Source organism: Elgaria multicarinata, chromosome 4 (genome assembly GCF_023053635.1).
Source record: "Elgaria multicarinata webbii isolate HBS135686 ecotype San Diego chromosome 4, rElgMul1.1.pri, whole genome shotgun sequence".
NCBI lineage: Eukaryota > Metazoa > Chordata > Lepidosauria > Squamata > Anguidae > Elgaria > Elgaria multicarinata.
Window position 1 is genome coordinate 11,877,122 of NC_086174.1, and position 20,872 is coordinate 11,897,993.

The 20,872-nt window shown below is 43.6% G+C and overlaps 1 long non-coding RNA gene across 1 annotated transcript in view; it reads left to right on the forward strand.

Moving 5' to 3' along the window:
• The window catches only part of LOC134397292 (uncharacterized), a 217,562-nt gene that overhangs the window by 97,076 nt on the left and 99,614 nt on the right, over positions 1-20,872 (forward strand). The gene's annotated exons all lie outside the window — the stretch shown is intronic.

Genomic DNA, 20,872 nt, shown 5'->3' on the forward strand with positions numbered 1-20,872 from the left:
TGAGACTCAATCCAGACAAGACTGAGACGCTGTTAGTAGGTGATTCCGCTGACAGGATGGGGGGTGTTCTTCCGGTTCTGGATGGGATTGCACTCACCCTGAAGGAGCAGGTTCGTAGCTTGGGGGTTCTTTTAGACCCATCATTGTCACTGGAGGCTCAGGTGACCTCAGTGGCACGGAGTGCCTTCTACAAACTCCGGTTGGTGGCCCAGCTACGCCCCTATCTAGACAGGGATAACCTGGCTTCAGTTGTCCATGCTCTGGTAACCTCCAAGTTAGATTAATGCAACACGCTCTACGTAGGGCTGCCTTTGAAGACGGTTCGGAAGCTGCAGCTCGTGCAAAATGCAGCGGCCAGATTGATTTCGGGAACCAGAAGGTTTGACCATATAACACCTGCTCTGGTCCGCTCGCATTGGCTGCCTGTATGTTTCCGATCCCAATTCAAGGTGCTGGTTTTGACCTATAAAGCCTTACACGGCTTGGGACCACAATACCTGACGGAACGCCTCTCCCGATGCGAATATACCCGGTCACTACGTTCAACATCTAAGGTCCTCCTCCGGGTGCCTACTCCGAGAGAGGCTCTGAGTGTGGCAACGAGGGACAGGGCCTTTTCGGTGGTGGCCCCCAGACTATGGAACGATCCCCCTGATGAGGCTCGCCTGGCGCCAACGCTGCTATCTTTCCGGCGCCAGGTTAAGACTTTCATCTTTGCCCAGGCATATGGCGGCACATCCTAATTACCCACATGTTTAGTTTTTAATCAGCTTTTAATGCTTTATGTGTGTATGTTCTGTGTTTTAGAGTTTAAAATTTTGTATTTGTTTTTACCTCAATTTTAGAATTTCTGTAAACCGCCCAGAGAGCCCTGGCTATGGGAGTGGTATATAAGTGTAATAAATAAATAAATAAATAAATTCATAATGCTCACCTTTCTAGCAAGCCCGGATCAATGCATTACAAATGCCCTCTTTAGGTCAGAATTACTTCTTTGCAATCTGAAACCATTTATGTTGGGACCACGATACAACTTGGGACCAGGAGGGGACCTACACTAGTCAAGTTAGAACGTGTCTTACCATTTTAAAGTGTGCGTTTGGTAGTATTTCGCCACATGACGTTCAGTTTGTGACGTTTTATTGTTGTCTGTTCTCCGTTTTTTATTTTGAACTTTTCTGAAATAAGTAATTCTATTTGGTATGATGTGGCCGATTTCATCGTATTAAATGGGTTTCCTGTAGTTCTTAATTAGCCAATCGCGCATGTTTATGTAATTTCCGTGCCCAAAGTTGGAGCCGTTTTTTTTTTCTTTCAAGCCTCTTTTTTGCAGACACTTTTAGTTTCACTTTTGGGAGGCTGCTTGCTGGATTGTTTGCCGGTGGAGGATTCTCGGAGAGAAGAGGAAGTGGGAGGGGAAATTGGCAGACTGGGGGGGGGGAGAACAAATGGATTTCTTTTCTTAGTGTGGACAAAAGGAATGCATTCCCATGGAAAGAGAAAAGTAAGTAAACATTTTAAAAACTGCTATGTTTAAAATCATTCAAAAACAAAACATTCAATGACTGTAAAAACAACATTTCATATACTAGTGTAGATCCCCTCCAGAATACCTAGCAGACTGCCTTCCACACCCAGATGACACTTAAGATCTTCAGAGGAGGTCTTGAGGGTCATTCTAAAATGAACGGAAGGCCTCCAGGAAGAACCTCATTGGTGGGCCTGCTCGGTAGCGGCACCCACCCTCTGGAAAAGTCTCCCTTGTGCAATTCATGAGGCAGGAAATGTAATATCCCTTAAACGCCTCTGAAAACATCTCTTTTCACCCAGCCTTTCCCTGAGCTGTAACTGCTGCTGGGTTTATTTTGGTTTTACGTGGTATTTTTTAAATGTTTAAAGATTTACATTATGTTTTGATTTACTGTATTTTATGCTTTTAATTGTGAACTGCTCAGAGAGCCTTGGCTATTGGACAGTATAAAAATGCAATAAATAAATTGGTTGGTTAACAATTGAATGATCTCGTGCATCCTCAGAATGCTGCTTCCCTTGTCTTTGTTGCCATGGTCTTTCTTGTCACAAGATGAGGCCTTGAGGAAGATGAGGCCTCTGCAGGTCCATCATTCAAGGTGCTGGTTTTGATCTATAAAGCCTTACAAAGCTTGGGACCACAATACCTGACGGAACGCCTCTCCCGACGTGAATATACCAGGTCACTACGTTCAACATCTAAGGTCCTCCTCTGGGTGCCTACTCCGAGAGAGGCTCAGAGTGTGGCAATGAGGGACAGGGCCTTTTCAGTGGTGGCCCCCAGACTATGGAACAAACAGACTATGGAATGGCTCGCCTGGCACCAACACTGCTATCTTTCTGACGCCAGGTTAAGACTTTCCTCTTTGCCCAGGCCTATGGCGGCACATCTTAATCACCCACATGTTTAGTTTTTTTTAATGATTTTTAATGCTTTATGTGTGTATGTTCTGTGTTTTAAAATTTTAAAATTGGTATACTTGTTTTTATCTCAATTTTAGAATTTCTGTAAACTGCCCAGAGAGCTCTGGCTATGGGGGCGGTATATAAGTGTAATAAATAAATAAATAAATAAATACATCTTCTTCTCGCCTCCATATACTGGTGATTGGCAACTAAATATCAGATCATGCAGCCACGCAAACAGCGAGTCAGGGAGGGGGTACATAGCATAGAGACTGATGATGGCATGCTGCACGACACGATTCCAAAGTACGGCTCGCAAGGATTTAGGAATGGGAAAAGTCACTCATGTTTGGTTTGTTGGAAACTCACCCCACCCCCCCCGCTGCTTGGCCTTGTTTGTCGGGCTGTGTGAGCTTCCTTTGAGGTTCAGCAAGGCCTGACAAGGGAAATTACATATGGTGGCCGTTAAGGCCGCACTTACGCAATGGGGAAAATGCACAATTTCTGGACACGCCATTATTTTTATTGCATTTATATCCCGCCTTTTTTCCTCCAAGGAACCCATGGCGGCATACATAATCCTCCTCCTTTCCATTTTATCCCCACAACAACTCTGTGAGGTGGGTTAGGCTGAGAGTCTGTGACTGGGCCAAAGTCACCCAGTGGGTTTCCTTGGCCAAGTGGGGACTAGAACCCGGACCTCCTGACTCCCAGTCCAACACTTTAGCCAATACACCATAAACCATTATGGCACACTCTTGACTCTGAAATCATGTTCTGAGACTCAATCCTGAGAGGGAGATGTTTCCGACCTCACCTCAGCATCAAGCCACTCTGAAAGAAAACTCCCGTGTTGTCTTCTTAACATATCCATAAATTAAATCTTGGGGTTTTTATTTTTTATTTTATTTTAATATGGACATTATCATTTACATGCAGTGGCCTTATTGTTATGCTCTCTCTCTCTCTCTCTTTCTTTCTCTCTCTCTCTCTCTTTTAAAAAGAAATCTTTCTTGGCTGGTAGCCAAAGAGTCTGGGTCCCTCCTTAGTTCAACAATTAGTTTTTCACCACAATAGATCTGAGTCTCAGCCAAGAAGTGGACTGCTGCTGAACACACACACACACACACCAGCCAGAATCCTTTTTCTGATCCTCTGATATCCCCCACCATGGAGGAGGATGCCCCCTCTTGGGTGTCTGGCAACAAAGGGGGAAGGAGAACACCCTTGTACATCTAATAAATGTATAATGGCTACAGGGGCGGTAGTCGCTGGGGGAGGAAGGAGCTGTTGGAAAGATGCCGTCTTTAGGCATGGATCTTCTACACTGCCATCACCTCCTCCCTCTGGCCTCAATCCCCAGGCAGTCCAGAGGAAAAGGGTGTGCAAGAAAGCAGGCAGCAGGGGCAGTTTCTCCTTCTATTCACTCTCATCCTTTTCTCCTGATCAAAGATCATTTATTGCTTTCCTTGCGATTGATAGAAGTATAGCTTCCAAATCAGGTGAGGTACTGGTTCCTCTCCATTCGGCCCTGGTTAGGCCTCATCTAGAGTATTGCGTCCAGTTCTGGGCTCCACAATTCAAGAAGGATGCAGACAAGCTGGAGTGTGTTCAGAGGAGGGCGACCAGGATGGTTAGGGGTCTTGAAACAAAGCCCTATGAAGAGAGACTGAAACAACTGGGCATGTTTAGCTGATTGAGGGGAGACACAACAGCACTCTTCAAATACTTCAAAGGTTGTCACACAGAGGAGGGCCCGGATCTCTTCTCGATCATCCCAGAGTGCAGGACACGGAATAATGGGCTCAAGTTACAGGAAGCTGTACATCAGGAAAAACTTCCTGACTGTTAGGGCAGTACGACAATGGAACCAATGGCCTAAGGAGATTGTGGGCCCTCCCACACTAGAAGCCTTCAAGAGGCATCTGGACAACCATCTGTCAGGGATGCTTTAGGGTGGATTCCTACATTGAGTGGGGGGTTGGACTTCATGGCCTTGTAGGCCCCTTTCAACTCTACTATTCTATGATTCTATGACCTCTCCCTCCCTTCCAAAATTTTGAAAGGTTTCACCTGAATATCTGAGATTCTATGACCAACACATAATGGTTGAGACAGAACAGTGGAGGCTGGTGGCTCTGATTCGGGTGGGGCTGTGAATCCACTCCGGGGTTCAGTGAGAACCAGCTGGAACTCTAAAGGAGCTGTCCAAAGTGCTGAACCCGTTTTGTTCATAGATGCAGAACTTTGGAAAGCTCCTTTCGATTTATTGCTGGTTCTGACTGAAAAACAGAATGGATTTACAGCCCCACTGGAATCGGAGCCACTAGCCTCCACTGAGACAGAAAACAGTAAGCAAAGAAGAAATGTGCCTGCCCCAGGGAGCTTACAATCTAAATGTTTGCAATGGGAGAGATCGCAGGGTTTATGGGAGAAAACAAATCAATACTCGGGCCCAACCAAGCAGAAAAATATGCATGCCAAACGATACATTCATGCCATAATAATTGTGTCCGCTATTGCAAGCTTTTAACTCCTTTGTTTCCAGTCCTTTTTATTATTTTTTTAAAAACGGAAAATATAGTTTTTTAAAAAATAAAATAAAAAATAAAACATTTGCTAAGGAGGAATCCAAAAACATGCAAGTTAATATTAAACAAAATTGCTGTATCCCTTGTTTCTTGGTGGCATATGCATTTTTTTCCCTTGCTTGATTTGGCTGGCATTACCATTGCTTTAATTTCAGAAATGAGATTCCTCTTGACAAGTGACAAGATACTGAGCTTAAGAGAGGTAGTTTCCTCCCCCATTCCCTTCTCTAGACATGTAATTAATGGAAGCCATTAAAGATACTTGATTCTGATTTTTATATATGATGACTAAGTAACCTATTATTGCTCATCCCGGTCAGAGATTAATGGGAATTTGTTAAAAGATAAAAAGAATTATTAAACAAGTTGCAGAATTACGAATGACCTGGAATACACTATGTGATGGCGTGAATAATACGGAAACGGATCTGTTTGTTTGCTTGACAAATGAACCAGTGTTAAATCCGGCAGAAGAGAAGTGTCAAACAGAAGCAGCCAGGAGGGGGATTTCCCCCCCACACCTCCCCAGACAGCTTCCAAATATAATTTTTTAATGGAAAGAAATGTCTGCAAGATCTGGATTCCATATGCTTCAAACCCATGGAGGAATTGCTTTCACCCATGTGTGGTCTTGGTGGGTGATTAATAAGGAATTTCGAGTTTCAAGAGGTTTAAATCATAGCCGGGATTTCAATGATTTCTTGTTAGCAGGCAGGGGAGGATTATTTCACCCCTCTTCTTGCTACTGGAGCAGGAAGTGGTATATTTGGAGAGAATTTGAATAAGAACGAACCAAATTCGCACTTCCGGAATCAGTATTCAAACCAGAATGCAGCTGTTCTTTGATATTTGAATTTTTCCAGTATTATGTGATCCAATTCTCTGAAACAAAAATGTTTACAAAATGTGTAAACGAGGGTAAAGCACACTCTGGCCTTTGCTAAACCTAACTGAAAATCTGGGGGAGAGGAGAGGAAGCCTCGCGTTGCGAATAACGCGACATCTCGCCGTTGTTTACACGCAAGGCATGACGAGCTCAAGAAGAGAGGCATTGTGGCCGCCATTTTTTATTTTCTTAAAGGGCCAGTTGCGCACGAGCGCTGGAGCGGAAAGGTAAGGTGTTGTTGTTGTTGTTGTTTTAAAAAATGATTTCCCCATGCCCCCCCCAGCTCGGATGGGTGCAGCACTCCTGAGGAGCGCTACGCCCCATGCGGCTCCACGCGAGTAATCACGTGGCTCCGGGAAAAGCCGTGGAAATGGACCACACGCTTGCGGCCTAAGACTGTGGGAAAAACCAGCCCCAAAGTGTAGGGCTTTATCCTGGGGCCAGGGAGGGATGACCCCTCCCTGAGCCCGGGATCCCCTGTGCATCATCTGGACACAAAGGGCAATCCCAGCTATCAGCCTGGGATAACTGCTAGTCTAGCTAAGGCCACAGAAAGTGGAAATAACTTTAAAAACAGGTTAGAATCATAGAATAGTAGAGTTGGAAGGGGCCTACAAGGCCATAGAGTCCAACCCCCTGCTCAATGCAGGAATCCACCTTAAAGCATCCCTGACAGGTGGCTGTTCAGCTGCCTCTTGAAGCCTCTAGTGTGGGAGAGCCCACAACCTCCCTAGGTCATTAGTTCCATTGTCATACTGCTCTAACAGTCAGGACGTTTTTCCTGATGTCCAGCTGGGATCTGGCTTCCTGTAACTTGAGCCCATTATTCCGTGTCCTGAGCTCTGGGATGATCGAGAAGAGATCCTGGCCCTCCTCTGTGTGACAACCTTTCAAGTATTTGAAGAGTGCTATCCTGTCTCCCCTCGATCTTCTCTTCTCCAGGCTAAACATGCCCAGTTCTTTCAGTCTCTCTTCATAGGGCTTTGTTTCTAGATCCCTGATCATCCTCGTTGCCTCCTTTGAAACCCCTCCAGCTTCTCCACATCCTTCTTAAAATGTGGTGCCCAGAACCAGACACAGTACTCAAGATGAGGCCTAACTAGTATCAAATAGAGGGGAACCAGTACCTCACACAATTTGGAAGCTATACTTATATTAATGCAGCCCAAAATAGCATTTGCTTCTTTTTGCAGCCACATCACACTGTTGGCTCATATTCAGCTTGTGATCTACAACAATTCCAAGATCCTTATAGTATTGCTGAACCAAGTATTCCCCATCTTGTAACTGCGCATTTGGTTTCTTTTTCCTAGGTTGTTTTTAGCCCAGCTCTCCAGCCTATCAAGATAACGTAAAGTTTGCTTCTGTCTTCCAGGGTATTAGCTATCCCACCCAATTTTGTGTCAATGTATTAGCAAATCTGCTTGCAAAAAGAAATGCATATATTAAACATATGTGCATACAAAAATGTTTATAGGATGTAGAAATATTTCCCTCTGATGTTCCTCACATCCCCTTCACCAAATCTCTCAAGGTTCAGGGGTGGGGCTATGCTGTCTGTGATTTCTCTGAACCTTCTCAACGTTATAGGAGACTGCATGAGGGAGCACCAGCTAAGGTCCAGGAGTCAAGAGGACTCCCCTGTGTCATCCCCTGGACCCCGCTTGCCAAGCTGGAGCAACCCAGTGTGGTGTAGTGGCTAAAGTGTTGGACTGGGAATTTAGAGATCGAGGTTCTAGTCCCCACTAGACTATGGAAACCTACTGTGACTTTGGGCCAGTCACAGACCCTCAGCCCAACCTACAAGCACTGTCAAAGTGCTGGTATTAACGTTTAAAGCCCTAAACAGCTTGGGGCCAGGCTATCTGAAGGAACGCCTCCTCCCGTATGTACCTGCCCGGACCCTAAGGTCATCCTCAGGGGTCCTTTTCTGCGAGCCCCTGCCAAAGGAAGTGAGGCAGGTGGCTACCAGGAGGAGGGCCTTCTCTGCTGTGGCACCCCAGCTGTGGAATGAGCTCCCTAAGGAGGTTTGCTTGGCACCTACATTATACGCCTTTAGACGCCAGGTGAAGACCTTTTTATTCTCCCAGCATTTTAACAGTCTATAAATAAATTTTAACTTGGTGTTTTAAATTTGTAATTTTGCATTGCTGCTGTTTTTATCTGGTTGAGCTTTTATATTGTATTTTATATTATGGTTTTATACTGTTGTTTTATACTTTGAATGTTTTTAATTTTTGTGAACCGCCCAGAGAGCTCCGGCTATTGGGCGGGATAGAAATGTAATTAATATAATAATAATAATAAATAAATATACCTCACTGGGTTGCTGTTGTGAGGATAAAATGGAGAGAAGGAGGATTATGTATGCCGCCTTGGGTTCCTTGGAGGAAAAAAGATGGGATATAAATGCAATAATAAAAATAAATAAACCCACCCTCATTGTTGCCCCCGCTGGCTGTCAAGCCCTCACAATCGACCTCCTCTCAAAGAAGGACACCACGAGGCATTGGCAGCTGAGGGGGCAGTTGTCATGGTCACCACACACCAAACGCTAATTCTTTCCTCCTTGCAAGGGACTCCAGCCTCAGGCATTAGTCGCTAGGCCCCTTCCAGTAAGGGGAAGTTGTGTAAAAGAGGTCCTTTACACATCATTCCATTCCCAGAAGAGGCCACCCTGCTATTTTGCAGCCCCACTAGCAGGGGTGGGGGCTCGGTGACCTCCAAGCCGGCCACGGGAGAGTTTTTTCATCCCTAGGCTGCATTGGGGGATGTGTGTCCTCGGAGGTTCAAATGCACATCAGGAATGGCAATGTTCAGAAACTAGCAGGGCAACATTACAACCATCACCGAACCATGCCCTTCAGATAGCCATTCTTGAATTTAAGAAGTTCATAGACAGATATCAAAATTGCTGAAGTACAATCCATCAAGGGATTCAACGCTATTCCCTGCAGTTTGAATAAGGACAATGTTGTTGTTGTTGTTGTTGTTTGTTTTGAAATCACACTACATATGTTAATTTGTTGCTACAATGTTTCTGTGTTATCACGCAACAACATTCTGTGAATGTTAACTGTTAAGCTAATTAGCACTGTCTGAGTTTTCCTCATTTCAGTTCCTTTGGACAATGTGATCTACATCTCCCCGCCCCTCAGTCCTGCCATGTGTAGTCTACAAAATCCAATTTGAGGTTAACACGTCATGCATCTATTGAAGTGGACCACATCTCTGAAAGCTTATGCCAGAATAAATGGGTTAGTCTTTAAGGAATCACAAGACTCTTCATTTTGTGTTTGCTTGCTTTGTTTTTTTTTTAATTTCAAGGAGTTGTTTTAGTGTGCTAGGGTCCAGACTCCACCTTTACTTGTCCTTTGTGACTAACCAAATGTCAGCCATTTTGTGGTGCCATTTTGTGGTGCCCAAGATAGCTTCTGAACTTTCCAGATGTACGCAAGAGCCAGTAAAGAAGCCAGTAAAGATACCTTTGTCGTTGGTGCACTCCTGTGCATATGGCCCCTTTAACCTAAAAAAAAATGGCTGACGCGACGGGGCTTTCCCTTACCCCATCGCGTGTCACGTGTAGAATGGGGCAATGGCCTGCGGTAGCTGCAGCGCGGGCTCGCCCCTACTCCCAACCGGATTAACAGATAGATCTAGCAAGGCCCTTGGTCACCACCAGCTCAGATCCCATTAGGTTATACTTGAAGTTGGGGTTGTTGTTTTTTGCCCCAATGTGCATCACCTTACACTTGCTTACATTGAGCCACATCTGCCATTTGGATGCCCACTCTCTCAGCTTGGAGAGATCCCTTTGAAACTTGTTCAAACTTGAGTCCATATCAGATTGCAAACTTTTCTTTTCTTTTCTCATGAAACTCACGTGCATATTTTCATGCACATTTTCCCAAATGAGCAAGTTAATTGTACATGTTTCAGAATGTACACATTCTTCTCCCATTGATTAAAGTGTCTGTGTGCATTTCTCGAAAGTAGGATTTTTTTCATGCACATTTTTCAAATGTACACATGCTGTCGAACACATTTGCGGGGGGTGGGAGCACAAATCACAGGTTCAATCCCTACATATTGCCATGGGTTTGGGAAAGACTAGAGCAGGGGTACATCACCTACTTGGGCTCATGGGTACATCTGGAAATTTCAGAAGCTGTCTTCAGCACCATAAAATGGCACCACAAAATGGCTGACATTTGGTTAGTCACAAAGGACAAGCAAAGGTTGAGTCTGGACCCTAACACACAAATCACAGTGTGTATGTATGGACTGTGAAGCCATATTGTGCCTGAGTCCTGTTCATTCCGGAAGGAGTGCAACCTGATCAAAAATGAACTGAAAGAAATTTCTCATACATCCGTAAGAATGGCAGCTGAATGTGACGTGTTTGCCTACATTGGCAAACAGTTTAGGAATCTCTGGTTTATATCCCGTTAGTGTCTGCCATGACACAGGCTCTGAACAACAGACCAGGCCGCGGCTACTCCCTGCTCAAGCCAAGCACCACCGCTTGATATGCCTGAGGCGAGGGACAAACACTGCCTTCCTCCAAACTATGTGGAGAAAGGGGTTTAAATGGAGAAGGATTTCAATATAAAATAATGTGCTGTGAGTTATATGTGCTGAGGTGAATTATTGTCAGAGTGGGTGCTAAATGTATAAACTTCAGATGATAAATGCCAAACAGACACGTGGGATTTTTGTGGTAGTTAAAACACAATAATTGAAATTTATTTTTAAAAGTTCACAAGCTTTGTTTCAAAATAAAACTTTTAAAAAGCTTTTTGAAAACTTTCATCCAATCCTTCCACCCATTCACATACAAACTTTCCTTTCTCTCACACAATCACTCTTGAGCTTTCTTTATTGTCAGTATTGTTTAATATACATCAACTATGTGCACACCACACTCCAAAGACACCACTCTCTACCCTGAACCTCAAATTCTCCAGACCCAAGTACTCCAAACACAGGGAGCTAACACAGAGAGAGTGCTAAAGACTCTAAGGGTACCCAAAAGTCTCCCTCAATCCCCTCGGTCATGCCCTTATATATCACTCCTCCCCCTCCCAAGACATTCTAACTCTGCCCACTCAGGCCAACATTCTAAACTCACCACAGACTTACAAACTGCAGACATACATTTGGGAACTGACTTGTGGGGTGTAACACCACAGTGTCCCTCCACATTGATGGAAGTTTCTTTGATCCAGGAGAGGCTTCTGCAAACATCATGGAGAGGGGGGGGGTGATCTTTTGATGATCCCTCTCCTCCCTGCAGCCCCACAACATCTCTCCCAGAGGGTTGGTGGATCTTTTGGAACACCATGGGAGACGGTGTGTTGTGGGCTGCAGAGGGGAAGAATTGCTGAACATGGCCACCTCCTTGTTCCACTGGTGGAAGTCTCCACTGGAACAAAGGCCTTCTGTCTGCAGAGGGACACCAATTAGGAACATAGGAGGCTGATTTATATAGCATGGGAGTATTGGTCCACCTATCCAAGCATCATTGACATTGACTGGTGATGGATCGCCACGGTTTCTGTCAGGAATTTTTCCAGTACCTGAAGACACTGGGGACATTGAATTTGGGAGTTTTTGCACACAAAACAAGTGCTCTTCTACTAAGCCATGGCATCAAGTTCCTACAATGCTCTTGAGCAGCTGGCTGAAGAAGTGGCCCAAGCAGAAACTTAAATGCAGCCCACTCTTGACCCTGCTAGATCTTCAGACGCCATCTTGATTAGCTTCTCTTATAAGTGGGTAGTGGGTGGTAACACAACCACAGCATTGGAGTCAAAAGGCTCAAAAGGAGAAATATATATATATATATATATATATATATATGAATGAAAGATATTTTTTTAAAGCATTCAAGTAGATTTCTCACTAAGAGCATGAGAGAAGATAATCTCTTTGTAACTGAAGCTGGGAGGCCAAAGTCTTTTATCCATTGTTGAACAGTTTTCCCCCTGGGGTGGTGTTACCAAGGCCTGCTAGACCTAGATGCTTAACTAGGCTGGAGCACAGGAAGGGCTTGCAGTTAAAATAAAATAAAAAAGAAGCCAGTAAAGATAGGAACTTGCCCTGTAATGGCTACATTAACCATGGAAAGCAATTAGAAAAAAGCAGAAGAGAGACTTAAATTGGCCCATCTCATTGGAGGTGTGGGTGGATGCGGAGGAGAGGAGAGAGACCCACATCAGCAACATACAATCATATTGACATCTATTTCTTCAATTAAACTAAAATAGGAAGGATACAATCAGAGTAAATTACTATGGCTTCCCACGGGTCTTCTACTATATCAGTTTACAGCTGTTATCTCAGTAATCCACCTCGATTCATTTGAAGGGGCAAGACGTACACATCTCAACTGAATGAATGAATGCCACTATGTTTGTGGCCCAAAATTATTCAAAAACCAGAAGCAGAACAAATGGGTCGGGTTGTCGGAGGAATCCAGTTGGGGAGGGGGTGCACCTTGATGAGCTTTCATTGCATTGTCCCCCAAACTTCGTCTCATCTCCCACTACTATCCCAGTTTGGTCCGTAATGAATCGGGCCGGCTAATGGATTATATGTGTGTGTGTGTGTGCGCGCGCATGTGCGCACAAATAGAGATTTCTGCAAACTGTAGCCAAAATTTGTGTGATATATGCAAATTTGTGCGTAATATCCCATTGGCACAAAGCTCTATAATAAGGATGAACTTTGTACTGAAACCATCTATAATATGGAACAATGTGCATGTCATTATAAATTACCTACCAGCTTTTTGGAAGTTAACATCTACACCAAGCAGGATATTCCACTATGAAAGCAGTATGAAAGTGGTATATAAAAGGCAGGAGCCACACCAAGCAGGATGTAGTGGTATGAAAGCAGTATATGGAATGTGTCAATGGGCCCCAACAATTGTCAGTGCACTTCAATACCACTATAAATCAGTAGTGTGGCTCCTACCTCTTATATACAGCTTTCATACTGCTTTCATAGTGGAATATCCTGCTTGGTGTAGGTGAGCCCATGGTCAGTGCAGATGGATCTTCAGAGCCTTTATGACAGCCAAAAGACTTAGGCCACAGCTAGACCTAAGGTTTATCCTGGTATCATCCAGGGTTCACCCCTGCCTGAGCACTGGATCCCCTGTATGTCACCTAGATGAACAGGTTTGACCCCTGGACGATCCAGGGATAAACCTTAGGTCTAGCTATGGCCTCATACTATCACATTGGAAGGACAAATCCACATCTCCCATAATGCAATAGATTGAGGACCTAACAATATTATCAACTTTTGAACGAGTGTTTTATAGATGCAACTTGCGAGTGGATAAATACACAGATATTTAGTGAGGGGGCAGGAAAAAATTGAATTTTGCAGGTGACAAGAAAGACTCTTGGAGGATGCCCTAAGTAGATGCTGTTTGCATTTGGGGACCCATTCATGCTTTAAAAATTGGCATTATCTCTTTGCATGCTTCCCTGCTTTTATATTTCTAAATAAGTAGTTATTTTCCAAATAAACAGGTAGTTTAAGATACCATTCATCTATAGTATTCTCAACTGACATAGAACCTGAGGTGCAAAAGGAGATGCCCCTGGAACTTCCTCTCTCTTGACAATAACAAAATAATATATATGAAGGCAAATAGTAGCTCTCTGGTGAACGTGGCGCTCTGGTGAATGCAGGCTTTGACTCTTGGTTCCTAAATGCAGGATTTAGTTTTGTTCTCGTATCAGTGCAGTTTGCTAGTCTGTGGCCACCAAAATGCAGCCATGCACCATGATGGTTGCAACTGACTTATGTGAGTAGGGATGTATGGGAAATGCTTTTTGGTTCATTTTTGAGCCAGATTTGCCCAGTTCACACCTTCCAGACTGAACATGGAATGGGACCCAGTCTGCGGTCAAAGCCCATTCATTTCTGAGCTTGCACCCCAAAACATCTCTTTGAAAGCATGCCTTCATTGGAAAAATGCTCATAATTAAGCACACTTTTGAAAAATACCACACAAATGTGCTCCAATTAATGGGAGAAGAATTCATACATGCACACAAGTCATGTGTGCTTTTGGGGGGAAATGCACAAAAACGCATACGGATTTTCATACAAAAATAAAACACAAATCTCGCGATCTGAATCCAGGGGACTTTGGCGTGCAAGCGTGTTGCTGATCGCCACATCCCTATGTCTGAGCAGCTTTTCAATGTGTTTTACTGAATTAAATGTAATGTTAAGAGATGTAAACATAAATAATACAGAGACCAAAACATAATCACCGTAGTTACCATTACACTGCATAAGTTGCTTCACATGAATGTATCTCTCATAAACCATGAATTATGCTTAATTAAAGTAATCAAAATATTTTTCAGTTTCATTTGATTGTCAATTAAATATTTTCTTTAAAAAGTAATAATGTGAGGATCCCAGTTTTCTGTGTATTTGCCTGTTTTCTCCCTTCTCTCTTTGACACATTTATAAGTGCCTAAGTTTAGCAATAATTGTGATGTCCCATAGTTTATTTAACTGTACAGTGTACCATGTTTCCTAAGTCCAGTATTAGACAGGAAAATGTTAAGAGTTTTTCTTGGACATGATAATATCACTTACTTACTGACTTCTAAAGCTCCACCAACATTCTTATACCAAATCTTTTATTGGGCATTTCCAGTAGGGCTGTGCTCCACTTCACTTCAGAGTGTAGAAGCAATAGCGAGGCAGCCTGATTCGCCTCCAACAAAGGTGGAGATGAAGCGGGTCAGGGGGCTGTGGATCAAGGCGAAGAGAATCGAGACCAAGTTGATCCTTCACCTCGATCCAGAGCTCCGAAAAAAGGTAAGTGGGGGCTTACCTGGCACTGCTACAGTCCATGTGGTGATGGCGGCAGAGCCAGGTAAGGGGGCAGAGGGGAGGGGGGCTTACCTGCCTTTGTCGTGGTCCGGCAGCAGCTTCAACTGAGGCTGAAGATCAAACTGGAAGACCAGGCCACAACTGCGGCCTGACCTTCCTCTTTGAGCCTCGACCTCAGGTGAAGCTGCTGCCGGAACATGACGGACGCAGGTAAGGGGGGAGGAGGGAGGGGAGACTTACCTGGCAGCGCTGCCTCTGCAGTCCATGTGGTGACGGTGGTGGAGCCAGGTAAGGGGGCAGGGTCTTACCTGAGTCTGTCGCATTCCAGCAGCGGCTTCACCTGAGCCCGAGGATTGAAACCGGATGTAGAGTAGGCTCAATGAAATGAATGGCACTTTGCTAGACTGACATGAGAAACAACTTTAAATCAGTTGAACCAAATTTCCATTGAAATCAATAAACTTTGAGTAAACCAATTGAAATCAATGCGACTTAAGTTAGTTATATGTATTCTACTGATTTCACTAGAATACATTAGGCATGACTAAGTCTGGATTAAAGTCTATAGGATTTTATTTAAATCATGATTAATTTATGAATCGCCCAGAGAGCTTCGGCTATTGGGCGGTATAGAAATGTAATAAATAAATAAATAAATAAATCCATTGATGTCAATGAGACCCAAGTTTACCTGACTTAGCCTGGATCTAACCATGTGTCTTTCTATTTCGTTGTTGTTTAAGAAAATGTGGAGGGGTGGTAGTCCACCCTATGCTCTTTGTGAGTAAGTGCAGAATATAAATCAAATGCACAAATACATACAGATACCCATTTAATGATTATATCAGCCAATCACATCCAATGCAAATAGGCACTAGAATTGCCCAACTTCAGCACAATGTGATTGGGAGGAGGTAAATAAGTAATACATAGTGCTACTGAGTAGTAAGTTCCATTGTGTTCAACAGGGTTTTCCAATCAGGAACAGTGACTTCTATGGGGAAAGAAATCGGGGGGGGGGGGGTTGATGCAGAGAGCTGCTTCCAGACCATCAGTTTATGTAAACCCAATATTTGTTGAGTGCCCAGCTTTTACCTTCCTTTGTAGTCAAACAGCCTAGTTGTATTTCCAGTCAGACACATTTATTATGCAAACTACAGCCAGATGGGAATTGCATCAGGCCAGAGATATAATCCACATACAGGAATTAGGAGCAGTTTTCACTAGCCAGCTTTTCATAGTACAGTCGTACATGAGCTACAGGTAGCAATCCTATGAAGGGGCAGGGTTGTGACAAAGCTACCCTGGCTGCAAGCCTGTTAGAACATCTCACGACTCTGTGTTTCTCCTCCCTTCTCATCTGATGTCTGAACCCTGGGTTCCTTCCTCCCATCCCCTCCACCTCTTTATGATTTTCCTTTCCCACAAGTCCAAAGGGCCTCAGTCAGATGCAGGTTGGCTCTTCCTCTCCGTCAGTTATTTTCAAAGATCTCCTGCTTTTCCAACCTTGGTAGCTCAAGAACAATTTGCCCCTTCACTTCCCCATCGGTTCCCATGTCTTCTTAAGGTGCGAATGCAGAGGTGCTGGGCCCAATCATAGAATCATAGAATAGCAGAGTTGGAAGGGGCCTACAAGGCCATCGAGTCCAACCCCCTGCTCAATGCAGGAATCCACCCTAAAGCATCCCTGACAGATGGTTGTCCAGCTGCCTCTTGAAGGCCTCTAGTGTGGGAGAGGCCACAACCTCACCAGGCAACTGATTCCATTGTCGTACTGCTCTAACAGTCAGGAAGTTTTTCCTGATGTCCAGCTGGAATCTGGCTTCCTTTATCCCTTCACTATTGTCTGCAATGACGGAAGCAACCACCTCAGGGGACCCCCCCCCTTCCATTACCTGTTATCTGATCCTTTTAACAGGGACTTTCAGGGACCTTCTGCATGGAAAGCTAGGGAGATGGATGAGGAATTCTTTTCAGTTCATTTTTTTAATCAGGATTGTACCCTGTCTGCACTTTCCAGACATGGACACCATCTGTGGATGAATTTCATACATTTCCAAGCTTGCAATGTGATTAGTGCCCCCCACCCCACCCGCAGATTCATTCGACAGCATGGGTCCATTTGAAAACGTGCATGAAAAAAGGCATAATTTTGGAAAATGTGGCTGAATACACTTTAATCAATGGGAGAAGAAAGTGTACATTTCAAAGATGCACAAAACTGATGTGCACATTTTGGGGGGAAAATTACACCTGGAAATATGTGCGGGTCTTCATGTAAAAAAAAACCCCGCTCTCAATTTAATATGGACTCGAGTTAGAACGAGCTTCGAGATGGAAACTGGAGAACTTTGGTGAGCTCAAATTGTGCTGATTCACACATCTGTATGCACAGCTGATGCTCTACCACTGAATCATGGTGCTTGTGAATGGGAAGGATCTCCATATGCCAGGATATGTTTCTCATGAGAACGTAAGAACATAAAAAGAGCCCTGTTGGATCAGACCAAGGGTCCATCTAGTCCAGCACTCTGTTCACATGGTGGCCAACCAGCTGTCAACCAGGAACCCACAAGCAGGACATGGGAGCAACAGCACCCTCCTGCCCATGTTCCCCAGCATCTGGTGCATATAAACTTACTACATCTCATACTGACACTCTCCAACATACTCTAAATGCAAACCTCTCTGGGTATGAGACTGAATTGAGTATGTTATATTATTTGTTTAAAATAATAATAATAATAATAATAATAATAATAATAATAATAATAATAATAATTTATTTCTTACCCACCTCTCCGCCCTGATTGAGGCGGGGAACAACAACGAACACAAAACACATTAAAAACCGATTAAAAACATAGCATACATGATTAAAACATCCTTAAAACATAATAAAAGCATCCTAAAATTCCACTGGATAGGCCTGCCGGAGTATATCAGTCTTTCTTGCTTTTTTAAATTCTAAAAGACTGTCAAGTTGCCAAATCTCCTCCAGCAGGCCATTCCACCATCTGGGAGCAGCAATTCCTGCTGCTGTATGGACCTACTATCAGAACTTAGGGTGACAATGGCTTATGGAAGGAACCCTATTTCACCACTGCTCTTAGAATCATAGAATCATAGAATAGCAGAGTTGGAAGGGGCCTACAGGGCCATCGAGTCCAACCCCCTGCTCAATGCAGGAATCCACCCTAAAGCATCCCTGACAGATGGTAGTCCAGCTGCCTCTTGAAGGCCTCTAGTGTGGGAGAGGCCACAACCTCCCTAGGTAACTGATTCCATTGTCGTACTGCTCTAACAGTCAGGAAGTTTTTCCTGATGTCCAGCTGGAATCTGGCTTCCTTTAACTTGAGCCCGTTATTCCGTGTCCTGCACTCTGGGAGGATCGAGAAGAGATCCTGGCCCTCCTCTGTGTGACAACCTTTCAAGTATTTGAAGAGTGCTCTCATGTCTCCCCTCAATCTTCTCTTCTCCAGGCTAAACATGCCCAGTTCTTTCAGTGTCTCTTCATAGGGCTTTGTTTCCAGACCCCTGATCATCCTGGTTGCCCTCCTCTGAACACGCTTCAGCTTGTCTGCATCCTTCTTGAATTGTGGAGCCCAGAACTGGACGCAATACTCTTCTGTGACTGTGGTGTGCTCACCGTTGGGTTTTGTCCACGTGCTCACCACGAACAGCTTCCGCGATCACTCCCACCCTTTTTGCTGTCGTCGGCATTTAATCAAACTCAGCAGCTGTTTATAGCAATTACTATAAAGCAATAGACATTATCCCTTAACTAACTGTCTTATTAATATAGGTAGTTACACAGCTATTTCATAGTTAGTCTTAAATAACTGCCTTTAATTATTTTATTAACATAAATAACCATCTCAATAAATTTCAATTAAATGCACACGCAAGAAACAATTTAAAGCATCACACTAAATTGCATCTGGTTACTGTCGTTTAAATTAATGGCACCGCATTGTTCTGTGAAAACGCAACCTTAAGTTATTTGGGGTAACGTATTTTTTGTTTGGTTTGGAAGGAGGTGAGTGAGGTGCCACAGGACAGGCAAAAGGAGAGGTGCTTTGTATGAATCAAAGATATATATCTCTATGGCTTTGGCTATTGGGCAGTATAAAAATGCAATCAATCAATCAATCTCCATGGCAGGTGGACTGAAGACTGCCTTTTTCGTTATCAAATTAGAGAAGGACGAATCTGTCAGTTTTGCTTTCTTCTGCTTTCAAACATTGACAATCCCAGGTTCTTTCCATCCTGGATAAGACCTTTTCAAATCTTGCTGAATTCTGATCAAAACCAAACTGATACTGAATTCTTGCCCATCTGCACTGCTCAAACACAATAAGCATAGCCATTCCCAGCATGGAGAAGACCATGATATACAATTCCTGCGCACCATATAGCCATTAAACATTTCAGTAGGTGTCATTTATACACCTGTCTTTTGTATCTGGTCACTGTGGTATAGCTCCTGCAGCTTTAACTGTTGGGATGAAGAGGGGATTTCACCAGGTGCTGCATGCATACAAATGATACCTGCTGAAATTCCCTTTTCTATACAACTCTTAAAGATACAGGAGCCCTGTCCTCCTTTTCATATGGTCACCCTAAGATATCTAGGACATGTATTGCTCAGATATTTATTTATTTATTTATTTATGCATTTTTATGCTGCCGTTCAGCCAAAAAAGACTCTCACGGTGGCTTACAAAAGTATTTCTTGACAGTCCCTGCCCACAGGCTTACAATCTAAAAGACACAAAAGGAAAGGGGATTGGGAGGGAGGAGGAGGGGAGAAAGGAAAGCAAATTCAGGCACTACAATCTTAGTTGCAAAGTTCAGCAGTGACAGTTGACAGTTGACAGCAGGAGGGAGGGGGCTCTCAGCTGGAGCTGGACCCAGGCACGATGGAGAGGTGCCTGGCTGCTGCTTCCTCCCTCACTGGTGGCCTCCTAGTCTTGGTAGTCCGATAAAACCTATTTTGACTTCCTTCAGAATTCTTTGAATATTTCATCAGAAATGGAACCTTCAAATTTGTTCTGCTTCAGTTGAAACCTAGAGGTGGGTTGAGAGACACATGTCCAACTACCCTTAGAAACGTTTCACAAGATGTCTCCCAGATCTTCTGGCTTCTCTTAACATTTCTTAGATATTTACCCAAGGGAGAATCTCTGCCTTTGTTTCAAACATTGCTTTGGGCAGACATGTTGGTTGCAACTCTTAAGTTCAAACCAGCCCCTTAAATCCTCTGTCAATAGTACGGACTACCTTTGAATCTTACCAGTGCATCTTTCTTGTCTTTTGACATTTATGCAGCCTGGAATCCAGAAATCTCTGTGTTTGGACAACTAAATTATTGCTTGTCAGTTCAGCCTCAAATGAGAGACAGGTGTTTTGTTTCAGGGTAATACTGAGATGGCCAAGCTCACATTTTCGTTTTGCTTCCATGCACCTCCTGTGCCTTGCATTTTTCTGACAGTTTAGTCACCCTACATTCAATCCATACATGATCTTTCATAACCTTTCAATCAAATGTACATATTATTGCTCTTTTTTAAAAAAAACATATATGATTGAAATAGGTCCCTTTCAGACATGAAATTTTGAAGAAACCAAAGTTAAGAAATTAGTGGCAAGAATATATACTTATACTCCCTACTGAATATTTGGAATTTGCTTATTAAACTACTTGTTAAACTTTGCTTATTAAAATCTGCTTATTGAACTACTTACATGTTAAAATTTGCATCGCTAAGTATTAACGTCTTCTAGCACAATCTTTCATGTTTACTTAATTAAATTCCCCCTTCTCCCTGGAAGTTGGCTGGATTCAAATGATCAATATTGTCATGAGATACAAAACACAATTTCATCACATACACACACACACTGAAATTTTGCTAATCCTATTAGGAGCCAGTGTGGTATAGTGGCTAAAGCGTTTGACTTGAGAGTCAGGAGATCCGGGTTCTAGTCCCCACTCGGCCATGGAAACCCACTGGGTGACTTTGGGCCAGACACAGACTCTCAGCCCAACCCACCTCACAGGGTTGTTGTTGTTGTGACGATA